The sequence below is a fragment of the Heptranchias perlo genome, chromosome 37 (assembly GCF_035084215.1).
Source record: "Heptranchias perlo isolate sHepPer1 chromosome 37, sHepPer1.hap1, whole genome shotgun sequence".
In the NCBI taxonomy this organism is placed as follows: Eukaryota; Metazoa; Chordata; class Chondrichthyes; order Hexanchiformes; family Hexanchidae; genus Heptranchias; species Heptranchias perlo.
Genome location: NC_090361.1, coordinates 10323563 through 10335225, shown reverse-complemented (window position 1 = coordinate 10335225; position 11663 = coordinate 10323563).

The following is an 11663-nucleotide window of genomic DNA, read 5'->3' as shown; positions in this document are numbered from 1 at the left end:
CACTCACACTCTCACACTCATTCACACTCTCACACTCTGTCACACTCACATACTCACACTCACACCCACATACTCACGCCCACATGCACACACTCATTCTCTCACACTCATACACACATTCACACTCTCACACTTATACCCTCACACTCACACTCACGCACTACCCTCCCCGAACACTAGTAAAGCTAACTCCTGCGAGGCAAATGGCCAGGTTAAAAAGCCCGTGCCTGATTTCATGGAGAATTCTGGGAAACTGGTGCTCAAACGAGCTGCAGGAAACCACGGTTACCTGTCACGCATCACTGGACTCGCTAAAACTAAGCCCCACATACTCCAATATACTGCAGTGTGCTCCTCCCCCCCCCCCGCCCCCCGGGACTTGTCTTTTCTGTAGTGTCCCCACACGCCCCCAAACCCCTCAGTAACCCTTGACTGCAGGATGTTTAATGCAGTCACACTCAAACTCTAGACAATGATACCTAACCCACGCTGTCCTTGATTTGTGAGCCTGGACTGTGAGATATTCAACCATGGGGGCATTGCAGTCAAGTTCGATCACCTGGCGTCCAGCTGAAGTGACCAATTAATGACCAAGAGCGGGAACCCCGGTGGATTTTATTGCTCCTCTCTAAACAAGGGGCACTAAAGTATATATTAGCTCCCCCGTAAAGCTCCCTAATTCAGGGGCCTTGCCTGTAAACGAGTCGTTTACCCACTGAGAGCATAAAAGCCAGTAAACCAGCATTCCTCTGCCCTGTAAACAAAATAAATATTCACCGTCACACCCAAAGTAAAGGCTTGGAATTTATCACTCCTTCCCTTTGTTTAATTGTGTCAGTTGTGATTCTAATTCTGACTCTCTCTGGGTGTCAGCAGGAGAGCACTGCCTGCTTATCTTTTCAGGAATATCTCTTGTGAATTTTCTCTTAGCTCTCTCATCTATGACAGCCCTGCCCACCCGCCAGGCCTATGCCCTCAATTAGATGAGTCCTTGTCGTCGAGGGGCTTAATCCCAACACCCATCCCCTCTCCGAGAGCATCTTCACCTTCTCACCATCACTCGCTCGTTGCTAGTTTCCTGCTTTGCCATTTTGAAGGAGCTGGGGTTACAATAAGAACAACAGCTTGCTTTTATATAGTGTATTTAACGTAGTAAAACGCCCCAAGGCTCTTCATAGGGGCGATTATCGAACAAAATTTGACACCGAGCCACATAAGGTGATATTAGGACAGGTGGTCAAAGAGGTAGGTTTTAAGGAGCGTCTTAAAGGAGAGGGAGGTAGAGAGGCAGAGAGGTTTAGGGAGGGAATTCCAGAGCTTAGGGCCGAGGCAGCTGAAGGTCCCCTCTGCTCCCTCACCCAAGTGGCCATTCTTTGTGTGAGCCTAGGCACTGAGTATTGGTAGGTTATTTGACTGTGGAGGGCTTCACAGCCAAGCCCTTGCCCGACTTGCATTTTTCCAGCAGGAGCCACCGGATCAGGAGTGAGGAATCTGATTTTCGATCTTCCCTCCCAGCCCCCCTCTTCCTAGTCCAGGTCACTGAGTCCAGTTGTAACCCCTCACCACTGAGAGTGTGGCTCAGGGGGTAGCACTCTTACCTCTGTGTCAGAAGGTCATGGGTTCAAGTCCCACTCGAAGGACTTGGGCATGTTCTCCAGGCTGATCACTCCTAGCGCAGTACTGAGGGAGTGCTGCACTGTCAGATGTACTGTCTTTGGAATGAGATGTTAAACTGAGGCCCCCTCTACCCTCTCAGGTGAACGTAAAAAATCCCATGGCACTATTTCAAAGAAGAACAGGGGAGTTCTCCCTGGTGTCCTGGCCAATATTTATCCCTCAACCAACATCACTAAACAGATGATTTGGACATTATCACATTGCTGTTTGTGGGATCTTGCTGTGCGCAAATTGGCTGCCGTGTTTCGTACATTACGACAGTGACTACACTTCGAAAGTACTTCATTGGCTGTGAAGCTCTTTGGGACATCCTGAGGTTGTGAAAGGTGCTATATAAATGCAAGGCTTTCTTTCTTTCACCGCTGCCTTGGCCGAGATCGGATAACTCAGCACAGGACTGAGTTTGAACCTAGAGCTTTCTAGTCTATTTTTACAGCTAAGCAGCATTCTGATCCCAGTTGCCCTGCTGGCAAACTGAACGCAGTGACCAATGAGGTTGTAATTCAGCCGCCCAGCACTTCAAGAGCCAGCCCCATATGTTAGGAGTTAAAGAAAAATAACTAAAGAAAGAATTAAACACGCAAGGTTGGTGAATGTTGAAAGCTATTCTGTTCCGCCCGGCCAGGTTCATTATTTTATCGGGTATTTGCTTACACTGACCAGCCCTAACTGCACCCGGACTGTGCAAACACAAACACACCCTGACACTGCTCCGACAGGTCTGATGGGAAATGAGTGCGAGAACTGATTGACCTGCCTTGTCACCGTGCCAAATGGGAACATGCAGTAACGCACACACACACACACCAAACAAAACCTGCTCTCACAGCCTCTCACTCGCAGGCTCTCCTTAGACCAAAGCCGGTCTGTATCAGCAAAGAGGTTACTGTAGAACCAGGGAACCCCTCGATACATCAGCCAGAATATTCTTCCTGATCCCCACCCTTCACCAAACAGGGTCCCACGGCAGGAGGGAGGGGGAGGGGAGCAATCTGAATCCTTATCCCCCCCCCTCTCCCATTTCTTCTTTTCTCCCTTCCTCTCTTGCACTTGCTGGGCGGTCCTCTGATACCTCACTCAAGTGTCCCGTCCTTCACCCCTGAACTTAATGAGTGCTGGCAGGCTATTCCACCATGGGAGGCATTGCAGCCCAATTCTCCTCACCTGGTGTCCACACACATGCATTTTCCAGTGGTGGTCACTGGTTAGTGACCAGGAGGGAGGACCCATGTTCTCTCCTCACACCTCCTGGCCAGACACTGTCCACATTCAATCCTCACACCCCATGCCCAGAACCGATGATACATGAAAACTGCAGGATTTTTATATTTGTAAAACCCTATGAAGACGGGCTGTGGTGATATCTGGTCTTTGTAAATTGTAAATATTAAAACCTCTGTGTTTTGAGCCCTGGATACGATCTAATGATGTTTGGATTGAAACGAGCAGCCTCCTGATTGGACCAAGTGATTCCTGGGAGTATGCTCCTCCTTAACAACATTGCAATCAAAATATTTGTATATTAAGAATACTTTTTGTTCCATCACAGTTTCTATAAATGTCTTATCTCTACAGCCAGTACGCTGGTTTTAGATTACTGCATAACTCCCACACTGGGTGTGATGTTTTAAAACTAAACTAAGAGACGCAGTAAAGGAAACAAAGAAGCCACAGACAAAATATCCGCACAGCACTGGGCAATCAAAATAAATGGGTTCAAATCGTGGACAAGGGAACCATTTGCGCACAGCAAGATCCCACAAACAGCAATGTGACAATGACCAGATAATCTGTTTTTAGTGATGTTGGTTGAGGGATAAATATTGGCCAGGACACCAGGGAGAACTCCCCCTGCTCTTCTTCGAATAGTGCCATGGGATCTGAGAGGGCAAATGGGGCCTCGGTTTAATGTCTCACCCAAGAGGCGGACTGAAGAGTTGAGTTTGCAGGTCCTGGTGTAGGCCAAAAGCCGTGCTTCACGTCTCGCGGTCAGTGCAGGACTCCTGGTTACAACGGTCAAAAGGGCAGCGACATCAGAGTCAGACTAGTGGACGTGAGGAGGAGAGGTGAAGGACTCGTTCATTGATAAACCATATGCGGCAACTTTATCCTATGGGCCAAATTACAGCTCATTCCCTCGCTCGTCTCTTCCCCCCCTCCCACCTTCCCTCCCGGGGAGAAGCTGACAAGGGAGGACCAGCTGCCAGAACACTGCTCCAATCTGCGTTTCTGACACTGTATTGAGCTGTTGGGTTATTTTGATCCCATGTAGGAACTGCTTGAACGTACTGACTGCACTTCTGCTAATGAAAAGCTGCCGGATATACAGATCTGACCTGGCTACGTGACAGTTGCTGCTCTTATCTGACAGGGCTGGTTATTTTTTGTTTCTTTGCCACTCAAGCAGGACGTGAGGAATGGCATAACTTTACAAAGTAAACCATTCCACTGAGTTCAATCAACGTCGCCCTGAACCCAGTGACTTTGGGATGGGGACATACCTGAGTAATGAATGCATATCAGTACCTGTGCACAGCTGACAAACCAAGGCTAGGCCTGGAAACAAGGTCAAACTTATTTAAAGCGCACTCGATTCCTTTCTGCAAATGCACACACAGATTTTATTGCCACAGGCCTTTCTTGCTCAAAACCAATTACAAACGTTGTATTTGACCTGGGAGTGTTTGATGGGACAGTGTAGAGGGAGCTTTACTCTGTATCTAACCCATGTTGTACCTGTCCTGGGAGTGTTTGATGGGACAGTGTAGAGGGAGCTTTACTCAGTATCTAACCCATGCTGTACCTGTCCTGGGAGTGTTTGATGGGACAGTGTAGAGGGAGCTTTACTCAGTATCTAACCCATGCTGTACCTGTCCTGGGAGTGTTTGATGGGACAGTGTAGATGGAGCTTTACTCTGTATCTAACCCATGCTGTACCTGTCCTGGGAGTGTTTGATGGGACAGTGTAGAGGGAGCTTTACTCAGTATCTAACCCATGCTGTACCTGTCCTGGGAGTGTTTGATGGGACAGTGTAGAGGGAGCTTTACTCTGTATCTAACCTGTGCTGTACTTGCTCTGGGAGTGTTTGATGGGACAATGTAGAGGGAGCTTTACTCTGTATCTAACCTGTGCTGTACTTGCTCTGGGAGTGTTTGATGGGACATTGTAGATGGAGCTTTACTCTGTATCTAACCCGTGCTGTAGCTGCCCTGGGAGTGTTTGATGGGACAGTGTAGCGGGAGCTTTAATGTGGACCTAGCTGGGAGCTGCCTGTCGTCACTGAGGGATAGAGAGGATCGCTCATTCACCACACACACCAGCCCTCAAATTAATGAAGGAAATATTCTCCATGGCAGATGATTAAGAGGATTAACAGGATTCCCTGGCAGGAGGCCAGAAAATAGCATGGATACAGACTTGTAATTTTTCATAATACACTGGCCAATTAATATTATATTATATAGGGCTCCCAGATAGAACATAGTTAATGTTTGGAGGTTTGAATATTAACTCTGATCTGATGAGTTCATTTGCATTTTTATAATTATCCATTTTCTTTTCTCCTTCAGCCTGCACCAAACTCCTTCATCATAAAGGTCAGGGCATTTCGACCAGAGACAAAAGCTGCTGACCAGCAGTAGTACAGGTAACCAGCAGAGGGAGCTCATTAAGAGTCTGAGGAACGAGGGACTGAACAGGACCCAATGGGTCCATCCGATGGGTTCCAGCGTAGAATATAAATCGTCCGCCTTCCTCCTCCTGTCCCACTCTGATTTCTTGGCCTCGATATTAACGGGGAGGGGGGGGAGGGTGAGGAGGGGGTGCCCGGTAGCGGGCGATGAACCTGGCAACGCCGGGGCTGTTAAGATCGGTCGGGCCTCATTTAAATAAAAGTATGTGCAAAGTCCCACACAAACACCCGGACACATTGACTATCTGGCCTGGGGGCAGCAGTGTGATTGGAGGGGGTAACTGACTCTCGTTATTTTAACTACCTCACCACCCCCACACCTGGCTTCCGCCAGGCGGGGACAGTTGATATTGGGGGCTAGGTGTCTCTCAATCGTTTTGTTTAGCAGTCACCTCCTGAATCGGCTGGCACAGTCTGCCCCTACTGAATGGCCACCCTCCTCCCTCTCCCGAGATAAAGTACGTTGCCCGGGCTAATGGAACTCACCCGACTGTGGTACGAGCTGCAGTAACAGGCAGCAGTGCCTGTTATATTTACTGTTTGTTGCTTGTGACTTGAGCGAGCAAATGTGAACCTAGTCCGCTGTGCTGAGCTGGGGCCGCAGTCGTGACCTCAAAGTCCTGGGGCTACTGGAGGGGGAAAGAAACCCGACAGGAATTCTGCTCCTGATGGTTGTCCTGTGACCACCCTTAATACTCAATCGAGAAAGACTTGGATTCATTAAGGATTAGTAAAAGGCAAGTCGAGTGTGACAATTGTTAATAGAATTCTTTAGGGAGATAACAGTGTTTTGATAAAAGAAATGCAGCGGATGGTGTGTATATGGATTTTCAAAAGGCCTTTGATAAGATGCTACATGGAAAGCTCGTTGATAAAATGATGGCACGCTATGTTAAAGGGAATGTGGCAGCACGGACAGGAACAACAACAACTTGCATTTATATAGCACCTTTAACATAGTAAAACTAAGGCACTTCACAGGAGCGATTATCAAACAAAATTTGACACCGAGCCAATGAAGGAGATATTAGGACAGGTTGGTCAAAGACGTAGGTTTTAAGGAGCATCTTAAAATTGGAGAGAGAGGTGAAGCGGTTTAGGGAGGGAATTCCAGAGCTTAGGGCCTAGGCGGCTGAAGGCACGGCTGCCAATGGTGGAGCAATGAAAATCGGGGATGGACAAGAGGCCAGAATTGGAGGAACACAAAGTTCTCAGACGGTTTGTGGGGCTGGAGGAGGTCACAGAGATAGGGAAGGACGAGGCCATGGAGGGATTTGAATACGAGGATGTGAATTTTAAAATCGAGACATTGCCGGAGCCAATGTAGATCAGCGAGCACAGCGGTGATGGGTGAACGGGATTTGGTGCAAGTTAGGATACGAAGTTAGAAAGTTGGAAAAAGGACAGAAAACAGAGCAGGGATTAATGGATGTTCTGACTGGAGGGCTATAAGTTGGCACTGGAGGTTGGCTCAGACATTCTTAACAGTGGGCCCTGTTGCCACAGGGACGGCCGTGCTCACAGGTCCTGGGCCTCTGCTTAGGCCTCGTTCTCTCATTTGCCTGACAGCAACATTCAAACGGCATCAGCTACATCTCCCATTCATGGTCCCAGACTGCACCAACCCCTGGAATTCTCTCCCTGTACAATGCTGCCCCCTGGTGTTAGACATGGTTTCTCCACTACCTCGGCCTCATGTGGTAGACAGGCATGATGAAAACGAGATTCTCTCTGTTTTTTTTCCAGTTTTCTCCTTTCTTCTCCTTGACCAAAGGTGACCCAGGAAATGACTCCATCATAGTCGACCTCAATCCCACATCCCCTCCTGTTCCCAGCAGGAGGCCACTGGATAGCAATTGGGAGCAGGGACCATGAGATGAATTTCTTCTCTCTAGTCCAGGGCACTGAGGCTAATTGTAGCAGCTCCACCTGCAATCAGCACAGAGAAGGACTCAAACCTGGGACAGTCCAGACCTGTTTAGCTCAGAGCTCCCACCCACTGAGCCATGGGGGCAGGGGAGGGGATGTTGCACTCCCTTTCTGAAGAAATCTATATCTTCTCTCCTCCTTTCTTGATCTTTCTACATAATTACAACAACAACTTGCATTTATAACGTAGTAAAACGTCCCAAGACACTTCACAGGGGCGATTGTCAGACAAGAGAATTGACACCGACCCACCTAAGGAGTTATTAGGACAGGCGATCAAAAGCTTGGTCAAAGAGATAGGTTTGAAGGCATCTCTTAAAGGAGGAGAGAGAAGTGGAGAGGTTTAGTGAGGGAATTCCAGAGCTTAGGGCCTAGACGGCTGAAGGCACGGCCGCCACTGGTGGAAAGAAGGAAATCCAGTAGGCTAAGGTTTGAAGAGGATCAGTAAAACATCGCTCAATCCATTCGGTCCAAACAGTAGCATTCCTTCACACATGACCCCCCAAGCCGCCATTTTGACTATGGGATTCTCAGTGTTGAACAATGACCCCAAAGTATCTTTAAATCACTACTTCTGGTCCCCGGCTGTTACGTTTTAACCGCCAGTGAGATCCTGTGGTTTTGTGGGAGAGGCGAAGCTGACAGGATTGACGAGCTTGTGGTTACGATTAAGTCCAGACAATAAATTATTACTTCCACTTAAAAGCAAAACCAGGCCTTCGAGCAACTTTGACCTGATTTTCCCCACCCTCCTGCTGACTCTCACTGGGTACAGTTCCCAGTACCTCAGCCCTCTGGTCACTGTGTGCCAGGTCAGGAGACTGTTACAAGCAATGAGGTTGAGTCCCATCCTGTCCAGGGCTGACAGCCACTTTCCAGCAGGGGGACACTGTTTAGCCAACAGGAATGTGCCCGATGTCTTCCCCTCCTAACCCAGCAGTGCTGAGGCCAGGTCTTACCCAGACTGCTGCCCTCCCCGCCCTCTGCTCCCTTACCCGGCGTTCCATCCCAGTCGGCCTCTGAAGCAGGTTAATGTTCCTGAACGGTGCCCCTTTGTCAGGTCTCAGGCAACCTCTCTCTGTGGGAGGCTGACCGACTTGGCAGTCAGTTCCTTGCCAGTGTTGCTCGTTTGTGGTTTGGCTGCAGTACCGCTACCTGCCTGCCGAGGGTGCCAAGGAGAACAGGAATGGGCACTGACTCAGCAGCACCACCAGCTGGGAATTATTGTTACTGCAACTACCGGGAAAGTGGAAAATTACAGACCAGGAAGATATGTGTTGAATTACATAGAAATTACAGCACAGAAACAGGCCATTCAGCCCAACTGATCGATACCGGTGTTTATGCTCCACTTGAACCTCCTCCCACCACTCTTCATCTAACCCTATCAGCATAACATTCCATTTTCTCCCTCATACTTATCTAGCTTCCCCTTAAATGCATCTATGCTATTCACCTCGACTACTCCTTGTGGTTTTGAGTTCCACTGGGTAAAGAGGTTTCTCCTGAATTCCCTATTGGATTTATTAGTGACTATATTATATTTACGACCCCTAGTTTTGGCTTCCCCACAAGTGGAAACATCTTCTCTACGTCCACCCTATCAAACCCTCAGCCTTTTCTTTTCTAGTGAAAAGACCCCCAGCCTGTTCAGTCTTTCCGGATAGGTATAACCTCTCAGTTCTGCTATCATCCTCTTGGATCTTCTCTGCACTTTCTCCAGTGAGGAGCAACACACTGGGGTCATGCAGCCGGTTACTACAGCTTGAAACAAATCTGCCTCAATCACCGGTAGCTCAGAGAGCTTCGAAGATTGCTGGCAGGGGCAATGCAGCTCAGTGCTTTGGATGTGGTTTAGGAGATGTTTGAGCTTGATGGGGACAGATATTAATCGTCACTGCCTGAATTTCAGTCCATTAATCTCAATGGAATGTACATCAGGCAGCTTCTATAAAAAGCGGACAGTCCGCCTGACACATGGCTGCCCAGTTGGTGAAGATAGTGCCACAAGCACTATCCTTTGGTTGGGTTACTGTTCGTGTGTCGTTAGCCTCAGTGTAACAGATGAGGATGTGTGTTTGCGAAGGGTTTTAGTACAAACACAGTTTCAACACTGGGCTCATCCAAAACTCCACTGCCCGTATCCTAACTCACACCAAGTCCTGTTCACCCATCACCCCTATGCTCACTCACCTTCACTGGTTCCCGGTCCGGCAATGCCTCGATTGTAAAATTCTCATCCTTGTTTTCAAATCTCTCCATGGCCTCGCCCCTCCCTATCTCTGTAACCTCCTCCAGCCCTACAACCCTCCGAGATCTCTGCGTTCCTTCAACTCTTGCTTCTTGCCCATCCCTCACTTCCTTCGCTCCACCATTGGCGGCCGTGCCTTCAGCTGTCTAGGCCCTAAGCTCTGGAATTCCCTCCCTAAACCTCCCCGCCTCTCTATCTCTCTCTCCTCCTTTAAGATGCTCCTACCTCTTTGACCAAGATTTTGGTCAGATTTCTTAATATCTCCTTCTTTGGCTTGGTGTCAACTTCTGTCTCTTTACGCTCCCATAAAGCACCGTGGATCATTTTCCTACGTTAAAGGCACGATATAAATGCAAGTTGTTGTTGTTGCCTTGACGTTAGGTTGGAGTCTGGGCAGAGCTGTGTGTTTTTGCTCTTCCCTTAACCCCTACCTCAGCTTCCTTCCCCAGTCTGTGCTGAGCTGGCTGATCCCAGCTGGAATAGGGAGGTGGGGTGGGGGGGGAAGAGTCAGCGAGAGTTCTGGCTCCTGATCACTGTCCGGGATCCATGCGAGATGAGGACAGGATAGGCCCCTTGCCCCGGCTGGTACATGAAGGATGGGCAGTGGGAGGAGTCACCTCGGGAGTGACTCCGGGGCTGTAGGTCCCTGTGGAACTGAACCCCAGCAAGAGAGAGCGCCTTCAGGGGAGGAGGGGGAAGAAAGCTCCATGTCACCACGGAGATTATAGGAACAGAAAGAGGCCATTCAGCCCCTCGAGCCTGTTAGAATCATGGAAAGGTTACAGCACGGAGGGAGGCCATTAGGCCCATTGAGTCCATGCCGGCTCTATGCAAGAGCAATCTAGCTAGTCCCGCTCCCCCGCCCTATCCCCGTAGCCCTGCAAATCTTTTCCTTTCATTTACTTATCCAGTTCCCTTTTGAAGGCCATGATTGAATCTGCCTCCACCACCCCCTCGGGCAGTGAATTCCAGATCATAACCACTCGCTGCGTAAAAAAGTTTTTCCCCATTTCACCTTTGGTTCTTTTGCCAATCACCATAATTCCGCCATTCAATTAGATCATGGCTGATCTGTACCTCAACTCCAATTACCTGCCTTTGCTCCATATCCCTTGATATCCTTACCCAACAAAAATCTATCGATCTCACTCTTGAAAGTCTTTTCATTGCAGTCGCGATTCAGCCCATTCCATATTGGGCCACAAGAGGGCAGCAGTGTCCAAAGGACCACAAACAATCCCAGCAATCACCATTTCTGCATCCCCTTCCCTGCTGGGACCCAGTTACCGATTTAACCAGCATTCACTTCCTAATTTGTTCCATTAAAGCATTTGATAAATGTGAGCTCTGGCTCAGCCGTGTCTGAGTCGGGGATTCGTGGGTTCGAGCCCCACTGCCGTGTCTAAGATCACAACCCAATGACAACAACAACTTGCATTTATATAGCGCCTTTAACATGGTAAAACGTCCCAAGGCGCTTCACAGGAGCGATTATCAAACAAAATTTGACACCAAGCCACATAATGAGGTATTAGACAGATGACCAAAAGCTTGGTCAAAGAGGTAGGTTTTAAGGAGCATCTTAAAGGAGGAAAGATAGAGAGACGTCCCCCTGGTCAGCCCACCCCCCTCCACACCCCACCCAGAATCAGCGAACTTAGCTGATATTTCATTTCAGCGTTCATCCTGTCATCTGAAATCGGCAGAAAGGAGCCAGTGCAATTGATGGCTTGAGAAGTAAGATTAGAAACCAGGTTTCAAACAGACCAGTTCCACGAGTCAGACTGACACAGCTGGTATTGTACAAGCATTAACATCTGGACCATCAAAGCATCACTTCAGTGAAAACAAGACACGAGGAAATTTCTTTTTACTGAATTGGATACTGAAGGGAAAACATTTGCAGGGCTAAGGGGAATGAACAGGGGAGTTGGACTAATTGGATAGCTCTAGCAAAGAGCCAACATGGGCACGATGGGCCGAATGGCCTCCTTCTGTGCTGTATGATTCTATGATTCTAAGGCGACTCCCGCACTCCCAACATCTGGAACCGACAAAAAAATTTTTTTCTTTAAGTGTGTCTCTTTATCCATAATTAAAAGGAGTCTCATACT